The sequence below is a fragment of the Triticum aestivum genome, chromosome 3D, assembly GCF_018294505.1.
Source record: "Triticum aestivum cultivar Chinese Spring chromosome 3D, IWGSC CS RefSeq v2.1, whole genome shotgun sequence".
Classification (NCBI taxonomy): Eukaryota; Viridiplantae; Streptophyta; class Magnoliopsida; order Poales; family Poaceae; genus Triticum; species Triticum aestivum.
In genome coordinates this window covers 165,562,779-165,579,062 of record NC_057802.1, presented here as the reverse complement: position 1 = coordinate 165,579,062, position 16,284 = coordinate 165,562,779, and positions in this window count along the sequence as shown.

The following is a 16,284-nucleotide window of genomic DNA, read 5'->3' as shown; positions in this document are numbered from 1 at the left end:
TCTCATCGGATAGATCCAGTAACCAAATGCTCTCTGGCCTCCGTCGGAGTGAGTAGCGACCACATACGGATCAACGCAGTGGCTCGGAATATAACCTGCAAAAAATGAATAGTTGTTGTTCTGTTAAATACTAAATCATTTCTGCAGTTCCAGACTGCCCATAATAAAGCACATACTCTTACATGAATATGTCTCGTTGTTGTGAAATCTATCCCATCTAACCACGTCCCAAATAACGTGTTGATAGAGTTCGGGAGGAGTGATGTTGAAAGCTATGTGAACCGACCGCCATAGTATTTTTGCCAGAGGGCAATCCAGAAAAAGGTGTTTGATTGACTCATGTTGGTCGCAAAAGCTACATCTTAAAGATCCTATCCAATTGCGTTTTGCCAAATTATCCTTAGTTAAAATAACTTGTTTATGCACAAACCACATAAACACTTTGATTTTCAAAGATACTTTAACTTTCCAAACATGCTTTGAACGAGGAATCACGATAGAATTGATTACATCCAAGTACATGGATTTGACTGAAAACTCTCCATTCTTAGTTAGCTTCCAGCATAACCGATCGGGTTGTTGAGACAATTGAACATCCATCACTCTTCTCACAAGATTGAGCCAAACTTCCCAACGGTGTCCCACTAGCGTCTTCCTAAATTGAATATTGAGCGGAATGGACTGGAGTACTGAAGCCACATACGCGTCTCTACGCTGAACAATACTATACAGAGACGGATATTGGAGTGCAAGGGGCGTGTCCCCTAGCCATGTATCCTCCTAAAATCTCGTAGTGGTACCGTTTCCAACTATGAACCTTGTCCTGTTGAAAAGGAGTGATTTGACTCTCATCAATCCCTTTCAAAAAGGCGAATCAGTCGGCCTTACTGTCACCTAGGACAAGGTCTTGGAGTGAAGGTACTTATTACGCAGCAGTTGAGCTCATGTGGCCTCCGTCTCAATCGAAAGTTTGAACAGCCACTTACTAAGAAGACATCTGTTCTTCACCTCCAAATTTTCAATGCCTAGACCTCCTTGGTCTTTTGGCCGACAAATGATATCCCCCTTAGCAAGTCTGTACTTCTTTTTAGTTCATCGCTGTGCCAAAAGAATCGTGATCGATAGAAGTCTAGCCTTTTCCGGACCCCAACAGGTATCTCGAAAAAGGAAAGAAGAAACATGGGCATACTCGTGAGGACCGAATTAATGAGAATTAATCGGCCTCCGTATAACATCAGCTTGCCCTTCCAGCAGCTCAACTTCTTTTCAAATCGATCCTCAATGCACTTCCATTCTCTGTTAGTCAGCTTACGATGGTGGATTGGTATACCTAAATAAGTGAAAGGTAGAACCCCCAATTCACACCCGAACAATTGTTTATATGCCTCTTGATCGTCATTAGCTCTTCCAAAACAGAACAACTCACTCTTATGAAAGTTATTCTTTAACCCGGTCAATTGTTCGAATAGGCATAACACAAGCTGCATGTTTCACACTTTTGCCAAATCATGCTCCGTGAAGATGATAGTATCATCAGCGTACTGTAGGATGGATACACCTCCATCTACTAAGTGCGGAACTAGGCCACCTACCTGTCCCGCATTCTTAGCCCTTCCTATGAGAATTGTCAACATATCAACCACTATGTTGAATAGAATAGGTGACATCGGATCGCCTTGCCTTAATCCTTTGTGTGTTTGGAAGTAGTGACCTATATCATCATTCACTTTAATCCCAACACTCCCTTTTTGCGTGAAAGAGTTGACCTGGTGCCTCCAGGCCTGATCAAAACCTTTCATTCGCAAGGCCTGTTGAAGGAAAGGCCATTTGACCTTATCGTATGCTTTCTCAAAGTCCACTTGAAAACAACTCCGTCAAGTTTTTTCGTGTGGAGTTCATGGAGCGTTTCATGCAGGACGACCACCCCTTCTAGGATATTTCTGTCCGGCATGAAAGCAATCTGGGACGGTTGCACTACAGAGTGCGCAATTTGCGTAAGCCTATTGGTCCCGACCTTGGTGAAAATTTTGAAACTTACATTAAGAAGACAGATAGGCCTGAACTGCTCAATACGAACGGCCTCTGTTTTCTTAGGAAGTAAAGTTATCGTTCCAAAATTCAATTGAAACAACTGAAGCTGTCCGGAGAATAAATCATGGAACATCGGAAGTAAATCCCCTTTGACAATGTGCCAACACTTTTTATAAAACTCCGCCGGAAAACCATCCGGCCCTGGAGCCTTATTGTTCTTCATTTGTGAAATAGCCTCAAACACCTCTTTCTCCGTAAATGGGGCGGTTAAAATATCATTCTCATCCGCCGCGAGTTGAGGGACATCCTCAACCCTGGACTCATCTAAGGACACAAAGTTGTCCTCCGGAGGCCCAAACAGCTGCTTATAGTAATTGGTTATATATACTTTAAGGTTTTCTTGTCCTAAGATCGTCCCCTCGTCCTGCTCCAATTGAAAAATCCTCTTTTTTCGATGTTTGACATTAGCAATCATATGAAAGAATTGAGTGCTGTCATCCCCTTGGACGATTTTGCGAACATTAGCCCGCAGTGCCCACTTCAATTCCTCCTCTCGTAGGAGTTCTTTCAGTCTCAACTCCGCCTCCACTTTAGTTTCCAGCTCTCTGGTATCTAAAATGGTGGACTCAGCTTTTAAATCTAGGGATTGAATTAGTATAAGGAGTCTTTCCTTTTCAGCCTTATAAATCCTATGCATGTGCTTAGCCCATCCATGAAGGAATCTTCATAGATGCCTAATCTTATTCTGCCATCTTTCAACAGGAGATCTCCCACCTGACTCTTTAGCCCATTCTCTGGCTATTAGATCCAGGACCCCTGCTCTTTCGGACCATGCTAATTCGAAAGAAAAAGTGTTTTTGTTCCCCATGTGAGTGGCCTCGCCAGAATCAACTAGCAACGGGGTGTGATCCGAGATTGCGCGCGATAACGCTTGGACCGTGACCAGGGGAAACTTCTGTTCCCATTCGACACTAGCAAGGACACGGTCCAGCTTCTCAAATGTCGGGTTTGGTAACGTATTAGCCCAAGTAAATTTCCTACCCGAAAGCTCGATCTCTCTAAGATACAGGCTTTCGATTATGGTGTTGAACATAAACGACCATCTGCCGTCAAAATTATCATTATTCTTTTCCTCCCTCCTTCGAATAATGTTAAAATCGCCCCCAACGAGGATTGGGAGCTGCTCACTCCCGCAAATACGTACAAGATCAGCCAAAAAATCCGGCTTGAGATCTGGTTGTGTGGCATTATGTTCTTGCTGTGAATTTGTTCTCTAAGTTCCATTTTAGACAAGTCCCCATGAGCCGAGCAAGTTCATTTACTGAGCCAAACAAAACAAGGTGTAGAAGCTGCGGTCACTGCTTACCAGGAAAGTATCAGGTGCTCACATGCTCACATATTTTTTCTTTTCGAATGTTCACGAGAGATGTGTCTGCAACCATAAAAAGTGCAAATCTAATTTTGAAATACAGAGGGAGAAAAGGTGAAAAATCAAGCGTGATCAAATTTAGGCCTTGTTTGATTTACAGGATTGGTAAAGTGTAGGAACATGAAAACTAGAGGACTAGGATGCCCTGTCCAGTGAAATCCCATGGATAGCAAAACAGAGGAATTCTCACGCAATTGCTATTTGGGAGGTGTTTGGTTCAGAGATTTTTGCCCCGGACCTGTTTACACTGTAAAGGAAAAATGCTACCTTTGTTTTGAAACTCTTAAACACATCCCGCCGTTAACGGGTCTGACCCAGTTATTGCTCGATACCGCCCACAACCCATCGGTAAAGGTTACGGTACCGAGCCCACGACCCCCTCCTCCCCCGAGAGCACCCTCCTCCCCGCACGAACCCCTCCTGCTCCTCCACCGCCGCCTCCATGATCCTCTTTGAGTCCGGCGCCGGTGCCTTCCCTATCCCCTTCGAATCCCTACAGAGATTGGAGCAGCCCGCGGCGGTGTTCGGGAAGGGCCGGCGGTGCTTGAGATCGGAGGCCGTTGGCACTGAACATGCCCGGGGATGGCCAGTGGCGCACAAGATACGACCGCCGGTGGTGCTTGGTTTCGGAGATGGCCGGCGGCGCTTGATTTCAGAGATGGCCGGCGATGCTAGAGATCCTGGGCGAAGCAAGAGAGCGAAGGTAATCGATTCCTTTACCAGACGTGAACCAAACAAACTTCAAAAAAACTCATTACACCTCCTTAAACGCTGTAATCTGATTACGTTAACAGTGTCGTTACCATTTCTGTAGCCAAACACCTCCTTGATTGTAGTATATAGGAAAACCATAGGAACTCATGCGCGCGGGTTTTCTTCCAGTTAGGATTTTTCCATGAAGTCCAACCTCATTCTTTTTTTTCCTGTGAAACTGGACTATGGATTTCCTGTAGTACTGGTTCCAGTTGAACACAATCCTGGAAATCAAACGACATCGCATGAAAATTTCCACAGGATCTAAATCCTACAAAAAATCCTATGCAAATCCTGCAAATCAAATGAGGCCTTAAAGGATTTTCCGCAGCCATATGTTGCTTTTGCGAGCGGCCTGGGTGCTAACCCTAGCCGTCGCCGGGCACCACCCCCACACCGCCGCTCCTCCCCTCGCCGCCGCCGAAGGACGTCGCCGACCAAAGGCCATGCGACAGCGGCGGCGGGGCGGTCTTCTTTTTCCTCTCGCTTGGGCTAGGTGGCGTAGGACGCCATTTCCAGGCAAAGGTGTGGGTTTGCGCGACGACATGATGGCTGGCGGGCACGTGGAAGGGAGCTGCTTCGTGCAACTGGGCTGCATGGCATGGAGGTCCAGGGCAGCGCCTGGACGCGTCGGCGTGTTGCGTTACCCTGTGGCGGGTGTCGGTGTCAAAACCGGCCAATCTCGGGTAGGGGTTCCTGAACTGTGCGTCTGAGGATCGAAGGTAACATGAGATAAAGGGGACACGATGTTTACCCAGGTTCAGACCCTCTTAATGGAGGTAAAACCCTACTTCCTGCTTGATTGACTTTGATGAGTATAGGGGTTACAAGAGTTGATCTACCTCGAGATCGTAATGGCTAAACCCTAGATGTCTAGCCTATACTATTTTTGATAGCCTCTACGAACTAAACCCTCTAGTTTATATAGACACCGGAGGGGCCTAGGGTTGTACAAAGTCGGCTTGCCGAGGAAGGAAATCATACATCCGGACACCAATCTTGCCATCCACGCATAGGAGAGTCCTATCCGGACATGGGGGAAGGTCTTCTACCTTGTATCTTCATGGCCCATCAGTCTGGCCCATATCACATAGCCCAGACGCCCGAGGACCCCATAATCCAGAACTCCCTCGGTAGCCCCTGAACCAGTCTTCAATGACGATTTGTTCGGCACGCAGATTGTCTTCAACATTTCAAGGCGGGTTCCTCCTCTCTAATACTTCAATGTAATCTTCTGAATAAAAGAACTGTATCCGGCTCTGCATAACAGTCACAACCCTCAACCACGTAGGTAAAATGTTTAATCAAAATAATGTCTGTCAATTGACAACTTTTTCGGCAAAACGCCATGTTTGGCCCCTTTAACATTTGAACCATTTTCCACCTCCCGCTTCGTGTTTCGAGGCAAGGCCTCCATTGACACGTCTTGTCAAAACAGAGATCGTGTCCGCTTATCGCAGGATCCTCATCAATACGGTTTTGGGTAATCCAACCGTGTCATTCACACGACCCCTTGGGAACAGGCGAGTTTTAAGGCTTGAGGGGGGCGCTTGATATTCATTGCCTATATAAGTGGATAAAGATCCCTATTTTCTCCCCACGCCTTCTTCCTTCTCCTGCTTTCCCATCTCCAAGCTCCAACGCTCAAGCTTTGATCCTTCCCACCTGTAGCCAACCTCTCTAGCCATGTTCGGATCCGGCTCGAAGGGAAAGTGGGAGGCCTCCTCCGCCACGGAGAAGGATTTGAAGGATCTTCGGGAGGCGAGGTACCTGACTGCGGACATCGCGCACAGGCTCCCTGCCAAAGAGCAAGTTATCCCCGCCCCGGAGCCCGGCGAGAGGGTTGTGTTCATCACTCACTTCCTCCGCGGACTAGGGTTTCCCCTCCACCCCTTTGTCCGCGGCCTCATGTTCTATTACGGGCTAAATTTCCATGATCTAGCCCCAAATTCTTTCCTGCACATCTCGGTGTTTATCGTTGTGTGTGAGGCGCTACTCTGCATCCCCCACACTTCGGCCTATGGCTAAAAGTCTTCAACGTGAAGCCGAAGGTGGTCGACAAGCAGTATGCGGACTGCGGCGGCGCCATGGTGAGCAAGCTCCCCAACACCACTTGGCCTAAAGGGGCCTTCGTGGAGACCGTCAAGGTGTGGCAGCAGGAGTGGTTCTACATCATCGAACCCCGCGGCGCCAGATGGGCGGCCACTCATGAGTTCAGATCCGGGCCCCCTATGCGGCTCGTGTCGTGGACCAACAAGGGTCTGGACTGGGGGTCGACCGCGGAAGTGGTGATGCTGCAAAAGCGCATCAAAAATATGATAAGCAAGAACACCAGTCTCACTGACGCGATTCAGGTGATGCTCTTCCGCCAGATACTCCCCTGCCAACTCCGGCCTCTCCATATGTGGGAGTTCAATCCGGAAGGTCCGCGGACCCTTCAACGCTTCTTCGGCACAACGTACGAAGAGATCTGGAAGCTACTCTTCAAGGCCCAGAAGACGTGGCCGAAGAAGACCAACGATATCGGCCTCGACAGCGCGAATCCGGCCACTCCGGTAAGTATTTTTTTCCGAACATAAATTCGGTTCATAAATCAAAGGGTATACTGAGTTTTCCATCCTTCATTCAGGGTTGGACAGCGAAGGCGGAGCGGATCAAGTGTCCGGCTCCGCTACTTGAAGACCCAACCACTCCTCTACTAATGGGGATGCTGGTCCCGGCGCCGTATCAGGCACCGGAGAAGAAGGCCAAGAAGAAGAGCAAGGAGGCCAAGGGTGGCATCCGCCGTAAAGGTACTTCGGACGCAGTGTCCGGAGAGACCGAAGCTCTCTCCTCCCACGAGGGAGATGAAGACGAAGAGGAGGAGGAGGCAGAACGTGATTCTCCCCTTAAGGGGAGGAAGAAGAAAAGGGCAGCCTCCATAGACCCGGAGGCGGAGGCATCCAAGAGGGGGAAGATATCCCTCTCGGATGGCTCGGATTCGGATGCCGAAGCCCTCCCCGAGCGGCGCCCCAGGGCGAAGCCCCTGGTCACATCGTAAGTATCCAAGGATACCTCACATATATCCGGTCTTTTATGTTTTCTATATAACATATTATGGTGTGTGTATTTCAGTCCTGCCCGCGACCTCCCCAATCCATCTATATCTGAGGGGAGCTCACTGGCGCCAGAGATGGTGGAGAGCGAGACGCCTCCGCGAGCCTCTCCGCCAACCACCATGGATGACACCGAGGTGTTCTCCCAAAGGGCCTCGCCGGGTCACGGAGAGGTGAGGGAGGCCACCAAGACGACGCCAGAGGGTAATGCCTCGGCTGCCGAGAACATGGGGGGTGTAACCCCCATGGAGACTGACGACGGGGGCCCTGACCAGTCCGACCCCTAGCCGAACACCATTCTGGAGACCCATGTGGCTCCGGAATCGAGCAAGCAACCCCCTTCGAAGGAGGGGGGAGCGTCGGCTCTAGTGGCGACCTCCACTAATCCGGAGGCGCCGAATGCTCTGGTGGAGGAACTAAGATGTGCTTCCATCGTAGAAGAACACCGCACCCTAATGGGTGTGGTGGTTGAGAAGGTTCAGGCCGCCAAGAGCGGGCTGAACGAAGCCTTCACCAGCCTGTTAACATGCTTCGAGGTATGCGACGTAATACTCTTAGAAGCTTTTTATATGACGGATATATACCTGTATATAGATAGTAGCCCCTGAGACTGTGTTCGGTTTTGAAAAAAGCCGAATAGAGGATCTCATAGGATTCGGAAGAGGTGACATACTTGTCTATTGGTTAACAGGCTTCCCTGTTGGCAGCGACCGCCCAAGCCGCTGAAGTTTCTGAACTAAAGCGGAAGCTGAAGCTGGCTGATGATGATATCGACCGCATTAATAAGCGGTTCGATGAGGTGCAAGATATGTTTTTAAAAGATCTTTTATACGTCTGAAGTGTTATAAAAATTCAGAGTTAAGCTCATACACTGCTATGGATATGATTGTAGGTAACGCGGCCGAGGTTGAGACCCTCAAGAGCGCCCTTGCCCAAGCCAAGGAGCAGGCAAAGGCGAGCAAGGTGGCCGCTGATAAAGCAGCTACAGATTTAAAGGCCGAATAGGTCGCCCGCCGCCAGCACGAGGAGAGGGTGGCCGAGGTAGAGCAAGAGCTGAAGGACGCCATCGGCAAGTGCAAGGCCTTGAAGGAAAAGAGTGCGGCCCAAGCTGTCGATCTCGCCAAGGCTCTCCAAGAGGCCAAGGAGGCACGGACCGAGTCCCGGGCGGCTTGGGAGGAGATCCGGCAGGCTGAACAGATAGCGGCTGGTAAACCCTTTCTTCTACAGAGTATATTTGGCGGTCAAAGATATGCCTTGCTCACTCGACTATGGAGTTCTCCAGACGCCTTTGCGGATATCCCGAAGAGTGGGCTGACGCCGCGCAGTTCTTCCGGGCCCAAGAGGGGAACACAACGGAGAAGCTCTTCTGGTCATAGTTCCTGGCGCCGGAGCGTCCGGTGCTGTTGAACAACCAGATGATGCAATGGGCGGAGCTGCATAGGATGTCCGGATTGGCCATGAAGGACGTCATAGTCCGGCTATGGCCAACCGAACCCACTCCTAGCAGCTACTTCGGCCTGGTGAAGCGACTCGCCAACGCACTGCCCCGAGTTGAAGCTGTAAAGTGCTCGGCGTGCATAGAGGGTGCGCAGATGGCCTTTGCCCATGTCAAGATGCACTGGGCGAAGATGAAGGCCACCGTCGTGGCGACCGAGGGCCCACCCGAAGGCAAGGACCACCGCAAGCCGGAGCGCTATTTTGACGACATCCTGGAGGGTGCCCGGATAGTGGAGGGCCAATGCTCAAAGGATATCATCTTTGAGTGAATGTAATATATATATCCAGACTTTGTGTTATGAACCAGTACCTGTAATATATATATGTTGTTATATGAAATTACTTTCCTCCTGTGCGGCCGTTTTTTTATTATTCTGAAAGTTTGCCAGTTGTCGGCTTCAGCCCCCACGTAGATGCTACGGGGGTGTTCGGGATAACGCACAATCACACTTGGCCCAACGTCTTGGTCCGTAAATGAGGTGTCTGCCAGCGAACCAGGCAATCAGACTATGCGGCTTTATCACTTTCACTTAGCCATAGGAGTTTGACGATGGGACTAAGTACTAGCCCCTGGTCCGTATGCGGCTATCCAAACCGGGATGCCTTAGGCGCGTGACTGGACGAAGGCCAGTCCTTCGTATAATATAGAATAAATTGCAAGTGATTTATAGCAAGTCACCGAATTGCTGACCAGCTCTCGCCATATCATGACAGCCAATTTTCGGCTTTCTCTACTGAGGTGTTTGATCGGACGAACCAGAAACACAATCGCAGTAGTTCTCCCTTTACTACCCTAGCCGAACAAGCGGAACGTAAGGTAGTAATCACAGGAGCCGAGCAACCCAACTATTGACCAAAGACATGATTCGAAGCTGATGCATATAATGCAATGTTCGGGATGCCGAAGTATACTCTAGAAGTGTTCAGACTTTTTGAAAATATATGTGGCCGAATAGAGCCCTTGGCGTTTTAAGCCGTACCAAAGTATATATGACAATCTGACGCAAAGAGGGAATACAGTTTATGAAATAAATCAATACCGAACAGGGGTTAGTAAGAAACTGTTTCCTTTATAATCTGATTGGTACGTCAAAACGTGCTATCACAGATAATGCCATAAACATCAAGGCTATTTTACATGCCGAGAATTTGTAAACAAGGGAAAGCCGTATACAGGGCCAAAAAAAGAAAAGGTAGTCTTGAAGGTCTCCTGGATACCCTGCCGCACGTCTGCGCCGCTTTCGCCTTGGTGCAAGATCCTTTGAGAGGAGCAATCGACGATCATTTATATAAAAGAGACCTGGGAAAGAGCCCTTGTACGACCGTAAAGTGATTAGGTTTTAATGAACCTATAATATGAGCGGGAAAAAGGGGAGGAAAAAAATGTTAAGGTCCAAATAGGGTCGAGCCGCACCATGAACCTTGTCCGCAATATGCCTCCGTCGTTGCCCAAGGTATTTTGAGTGCGTAGTTATGCACATGAAGTACATATGCCGCGGTTAAATGGTGCGATTGACGGAGGCGGAACTGCTAGGCCAGCTCTGGATTCACCAAGCTGTCATTCTGCAGAGTAGGCCGGACTCGTTTAACAGTGTCCGGGGGCTTGATGGCCGATGAAGTGTTCAGCTTGATCAGGCCACTCTGTACCTCGGCCGCAAGGGTCGGGTATGCTTCTCAGTACGGAGGGAGCCCTCCATGTTTCCATTGACTGTGATAACGCCACGCTGTCCGGGCATCTTGAGCTTTAAATAAGCATAGTGCGGGACTGCATTGAAGCGGGCGAAGGCGGTCCGTCCGAGCAGTGCGTGATAACCACTGTGGAAGGGGACAATGTCGAAGATCAAGTCTTCACTTCGGAAGTTATCCGGTAAACCGAAGACTACTTCCAATGTTAATGAACCCGCGTAGCGGGCCTTGACTCCGGGTATCACTCCTTTGAAGGTGGTGTTACTAGGCTTGATTCTTGATGGGTCAATACCCATTTTACGAACAGTGTCTTGATAAATCAAGTTAAGACTGCTGCCGCCATCCATAAGGACTCGAGTGAGATGGAATCCATCGACGATTGGATCGAGGACCAGAGCTGCCGACCCTCCATGACGGATACTGGTCAGGTGGTCCCTGTGATCGAAGGTGAACGGACAAGCCGACCAAGGGTGGAATTTGGGGCGACCGGCTCTACGGCGTAGACGTCCCTTAGTGCGCGCTTGCGTTCCCTCTTGGGGATATGAGTGATCATGTTCACCATTTTTACCTCGGGGGGGAACTTCTTCTGCCCCCCCCCCCCGTGTTCGGTGGGTGGGGCTCATCATCATCCTCGCTTGGCGGCCCTTTCCCCTTATGTTCGGTATTTAACTTATCGCATGTTTGATGACCCAAGAGTTTCTGTTGGAATGATTTGCAGGCTTGTCGGGGGTGCCATGAATCTGGCAAGGCCAATCGAGTATTTTGTCTAAATTGGATGGGCCATCCCTGTTTCCTTTGAATGGCTTCTTCCGCCGACCGGGTTTAGAGCCGCTGAATCCGGCGTTGACTGCTGTATCTTCGGTTTCTTCATTGTTGTTCCGACGCTTGTGCTTATTACGTCGTGACCGTCCGTTGCCCTCCCTGGCTTCGGAGGTGCCGGGGTCGTTGGTACTGTTGCTTCTACGAGCTAACCAATTGTCTTCTCCCGCGCAGAAGTGGGTCATGAGTGCAGTAAGGGCTGCCATAGACTTCGGCTTTTCTTGGCCGAGGTGTCGGGCAAGCCATTCGTCGCGGACGCTATGTTTAAAGGCCACGAGGGCTTCGGCATCCGGACAGTCGCCGATTTGTTTTTTTTTAATTAAGAACCTAGTCCAGAGCTTGCGGGCTGACTCTCCGGGTTGCTGGACTATGTGACTAAGGTCATCGACGTCCGGTGGCCGGACATAAGTACCTTGGAAGTTGTCTCGAAATGCATCCTCCAAATCCTCCCAGCTACCAATAGAGTCCTCTGGGAGGCGTTTAGCCAGTGTCGTGCTGGTCCTTTTAGCTTTAGGGGGAGGTATTTAATGGCATGGAGATCGTCACCGCGAGCCATGTGAATATGGAGAAGAAAGTCTTTAATCCATACCTCGGGATCTGTCATTCCATCGTATGCTTCAATGTTTATGGGTTTAAACCCTTCTGGGAACTAGTGCTGCATTACCTCATCGGTAAAGCATAAGGGGTGTGCGGCGCCTCTATATCGGGCAACATCACGACGGAGTTCGGATGACATCCGTGTTCGGTTCTTAGCCTGGGTGAGGTTATGCTTGTCGCGCCAGGCTTGATGGCCGTCATCCCGCGTTGGAGCACGCCCCCTTGATCTGTAGATTGATCTGGCCTGACCGGCTCTATTGTCCAGGTCCTGGCGTAAGTCATAGGTGTAGCCCGGAGCCGCTACCTCTCTGCCTCGACGGCGAGGTGGTGCGGGCTGGTGTTCGGCATAAGCAGCCGCTTTGTCTCGCCCACGTGGTGGTCGGTCTGGTTCATCAGCACGATTATATCTTGACGGTACTGGCTCAAGGGCCTCATCATCGAATTGTGGCAGTAGCCGATGCTTCGGATAACACTTTGTTGGGCGCTCGAGGCCATATTCCTTGGCAGCTAGGACATGGGTCCATCTGTCGTTGAGCGTATCCTATTCGGCTTGAAGCTATTGCTGTTTCTTTTTCAGGCTCCTCGCAGTTGCGATGAGCTGTTGCTTAAAGCGCTCTTGCCCGAGGGGTTCCTCTGGCACGATGAAGTCTTCATTGCCGAGGCTGACATCCTCCTCGGAGATCGGTAGATAGTTACTATCCTCTGAATCCTCATTCCCGACTGGCTCATCGGGGTTAACTTGTCCCTCCTCCCATTCATCCTACTTGGATGCAGGCTCAGCGGGGTCTGCGGGATCTTCGGCATATCCAGAGTGTTGTCGTCTCCGGTGCCAGTGTTGCTTTCCTTTTTGCGGCGCGATTTTGAGCGGTGCGGTTGACGTCGACGTTTTGGTGGTGCCTCGATGGGCTTGTCCTCGATCAGATCCTTGCAGCCGTCGTCGTCGTCCATTTTCGGTGTATCCACTATATACACATTGTATGTGGAGGTGGCCGTCCAGCGCCCGATAAATGGCGGGTCTTGGCCTGGTTTGTCTCCGACATCGTCGTCCATACCGTCGATGTCTTCGGAGGCGTAATCTAGCATGTCGGTTAAGTCTTCGACAGTGGCTATTATGTGGGTGGTGGGTGGGACGTAAAATTCCCCGCTCTCAGCCCCTAATCCGGGCTGGGCGTAGTTCGGAGGTGATACTTCTGTAATGGCAAGAGATCACATTAAGTCCAGGGCCTCGTTTAGCAACGAAGGCCGGACGAGGAACTGAGGTCCTGCAGAGCTGGGCGTGGTACATGACACCTGGCCATGCTCTACGGGCGCAGACCTTGAGAGTTTGGAGCTAGCCTCCAGGGGTGAGTTTGGCTCTCAGATGACAGGGAAAGTCCTGCTTGATTCCAGGCTTGCCGAAGATATGGTCGCCTCTGGGTCTCCGGTAAAGAGCTCCGTAGTAGGAGAGAGTCCAGTGGGTTTCAAACTCCCATCTTCGGATGAGGTGGTCTGCTCTGGATCCACGGCCAGGGTAGGGAGGATAGTTGGTTTTGAGCGGTGCCTGATGATGGATCCGATTGGTTTCCTTCCTGGAGATGAGGGACAGTGGTCGAGGCCATGAACCCTTCGAAAATTAAGTCTCCTCGGATATCAACAACATAATTCAGGCTCCCAAATCTGATCTGATGACCAGGGGCGTAGCTGTCGATATGTTCAAGGTGACCAATCGAATTGGCACGCAGAGCGAAGACGTCGAACATGAAAAGTGGACCGGGGAGGAAAGTTTCCCCGGAAACAACATCGTTGTTGATGATCGAACGAGCCATCGAACCTTCTGCCGATGACACAGTGGAACTCTCAATGAAAGCACCAATGTCGGTGTCAAAACCGGCCGATCTCGGGTAGGGGGTCCCGAACTATGCGTCTGAGGATCAAAGGTAACATGAGATAAAGGGGACATGATGTTTACCCAGGTTCGGGCCCTCTTAATGGAGGTAAAACTCTACTTCCTGCTTGATTGACTTTGATGAGTATAGGGGTGATCTACCTCGAGATCGTAATGGCTAAACCCTAGATGTCTAGCCTATACTAATTCTGATAGCCTCTACAGAATAAACCCTCCGATTTATATAGACACCGGAGGGGCCTAGGGTTGTATAGAGTCGGCTTGCCGAGGAAGGAAATCATACACCCGGACGCCAATCTTGCCATCCACGCATAGGAGAGTCCTATCCGGACACGGGGGAAGGTCTTCTACCTTGTATCTTCACGGCCCATCAGTCCGACCCATATCACATAGCCCGGACACCCGACGACCACATAATCAAGGAGTCCCTCAGCGGGCTGTTGCGTGGAGCTCCGCGCAGATCCACGTTGGTGCTGGTGGATGCGCGCGTTGGTGCAGGTGCATGCATCCTTGCTCGGAGGATGGCACTCCTCAAGGCGCGTCGAGGGCTGGCGTGCAGGTGCAGCATGCCATGAGGCGGTCAGCGCTAGGGCAGATCGGGGGTTGGTTCCTAGATCCGGTGGTTGCGTGTAACAGCCTGGATTTTGGCCCTTTTCTTTTTCTTTTGATTTAATTGGTTTTTGCTCTGTTTTTCTTTTTGGAGTGGTTCTGTGGCCTTGCCACCTGGGAAATCATCTTCATTTCCTCTCCCAAGTGGCTCATCATTCTCAAAACCTTGCCAAGATCATGCCACTTCACTCCTTGACCAAACCCTAATTTCTTTTTCTCAGGAATATTCCTTTTTCTATTAAAGGAATAACCCTGTCTGCCCTAGGTTGTGAAGCAACCTACGTTTCTGTCACTCCCAAAAATCTCAATTAATTCTCATAATCTCTTTGGGTCATATATTGCTCAACTATGCCCAACCTTTCCTGTTCTAGCCCAAGAATAATTCTCCAAAATTATTCTTCATTTTTGTCCAGTGTGGCTTTCTGTGAAGGAAGTGTCACCTATCCTTTTCTGATTGCTCCCAAACCTTTTGGGCATTTTCTTATGTCCAAATAATTGCCTCATGCCAAAATTCAACTTTATTTGCCTAGCCAATCTTCCTCAGTGATTTTTCAAAGTTTCTGTCAAACAGAAGCCAGTGTTAAGGAAGTGCTAGCTAGGAGTACCCAAATAACTTGAAATTTTGCATGCCTCTTCATGTGCTCATATAATTAGCCTCCTTCAAATTTCAGCTCCATCCCTTGATCTATGTGAGCACAGGACCAAATGTTTGATTCTGTCAATATTTTCAGGTTGCGAAGCAAGTGCATTTTATATTGCTTCATTAATTCTGAGAAAATACCAGATTGTTCTCCTACCCAAATAACCTCTCTCCACCAAATTTGGCACTATTTCACCTAGCCAATATTTCTCCAAAATTCTTGCAAGATTCTGGTCAGCAAAGATGTTTCTGAAGCAAGTACCATTTTGGTGAATCTAATTGGTATGAAACTTTTATAGCATCTTTATATGATCAAATCACTAAGCCTTGCCAAATTTGAGCTCAAGTTGATGCTTCATGTGAGTGCATCATCATGCTCAAGTTTCTGGACCATTTTGGTCAGTTGCAAAGCAACTATATCAACAATTGGTCCAAATCTTCTCAAAGTTACCAGGATGAAAGTCCTTCTTACCCTAAACCTCGTAGACAACTCCATTGCTCCCAAACTCCTTTCTGTTGATCAGCAGTTCTCATCCAAGTTTACTGCAGTAAACTTCAGAGGGTGATTACCATTTAACCAGAGCCTTTTTAACCAAACTACCACCGCAGTTGTAACCTCCCCAGGAAGGACAAACCCCCACACATCGTTTGGCCGGCCATGTGGCACTGTGTGCACCAGTGCACGCGGTGATCACAAGCTTTGGCATGCAATGCGCGCGCTCTGCTGGCGTTGGCCGCGTCCAGGGCGTCTTCTAGCTCCGGCCCCTCTCCATCTCGTCGTCTTCGCGCTCGTAAGTGTGTCTAGCAGTTTTACCGCGTCGTCGCCGTCCTCCTGGAGCCATCTCCCCCTCCGTCAGCCCCTCCGTCAGCGCTCGTCGCCGCGCGCCCTCGGGCGCACTGTGGCCGACCGAGCTTTAAAGGCGTCGTGGCCGCTTCTCCTCTGCGCCCTCGGCCCCCCTTACCCTGTGCACTTCTGTAGCTCGTCCGTTGCCTCCCTTGTTGTGTTCCCGCGCCCTCCCATGCCCGCTGGCTGCCGCCAGAGCCTCGACCGGACATGCCCGGCGGCACCCGAGCCCATCCCTCTCGCCTGCCTATATATAGGCCTCCCCCGAGCCGTTCGAGCACACCAGCAGCCTCCCCACACACCACACCCCTCCCCAGCCTCTCAGTCGAGCTCGAGGAGCTCTCTGTATCCACCATCGCCGCCATGGCCGCCGTCCCCTCCGGCCTAAATTCCGGCCAA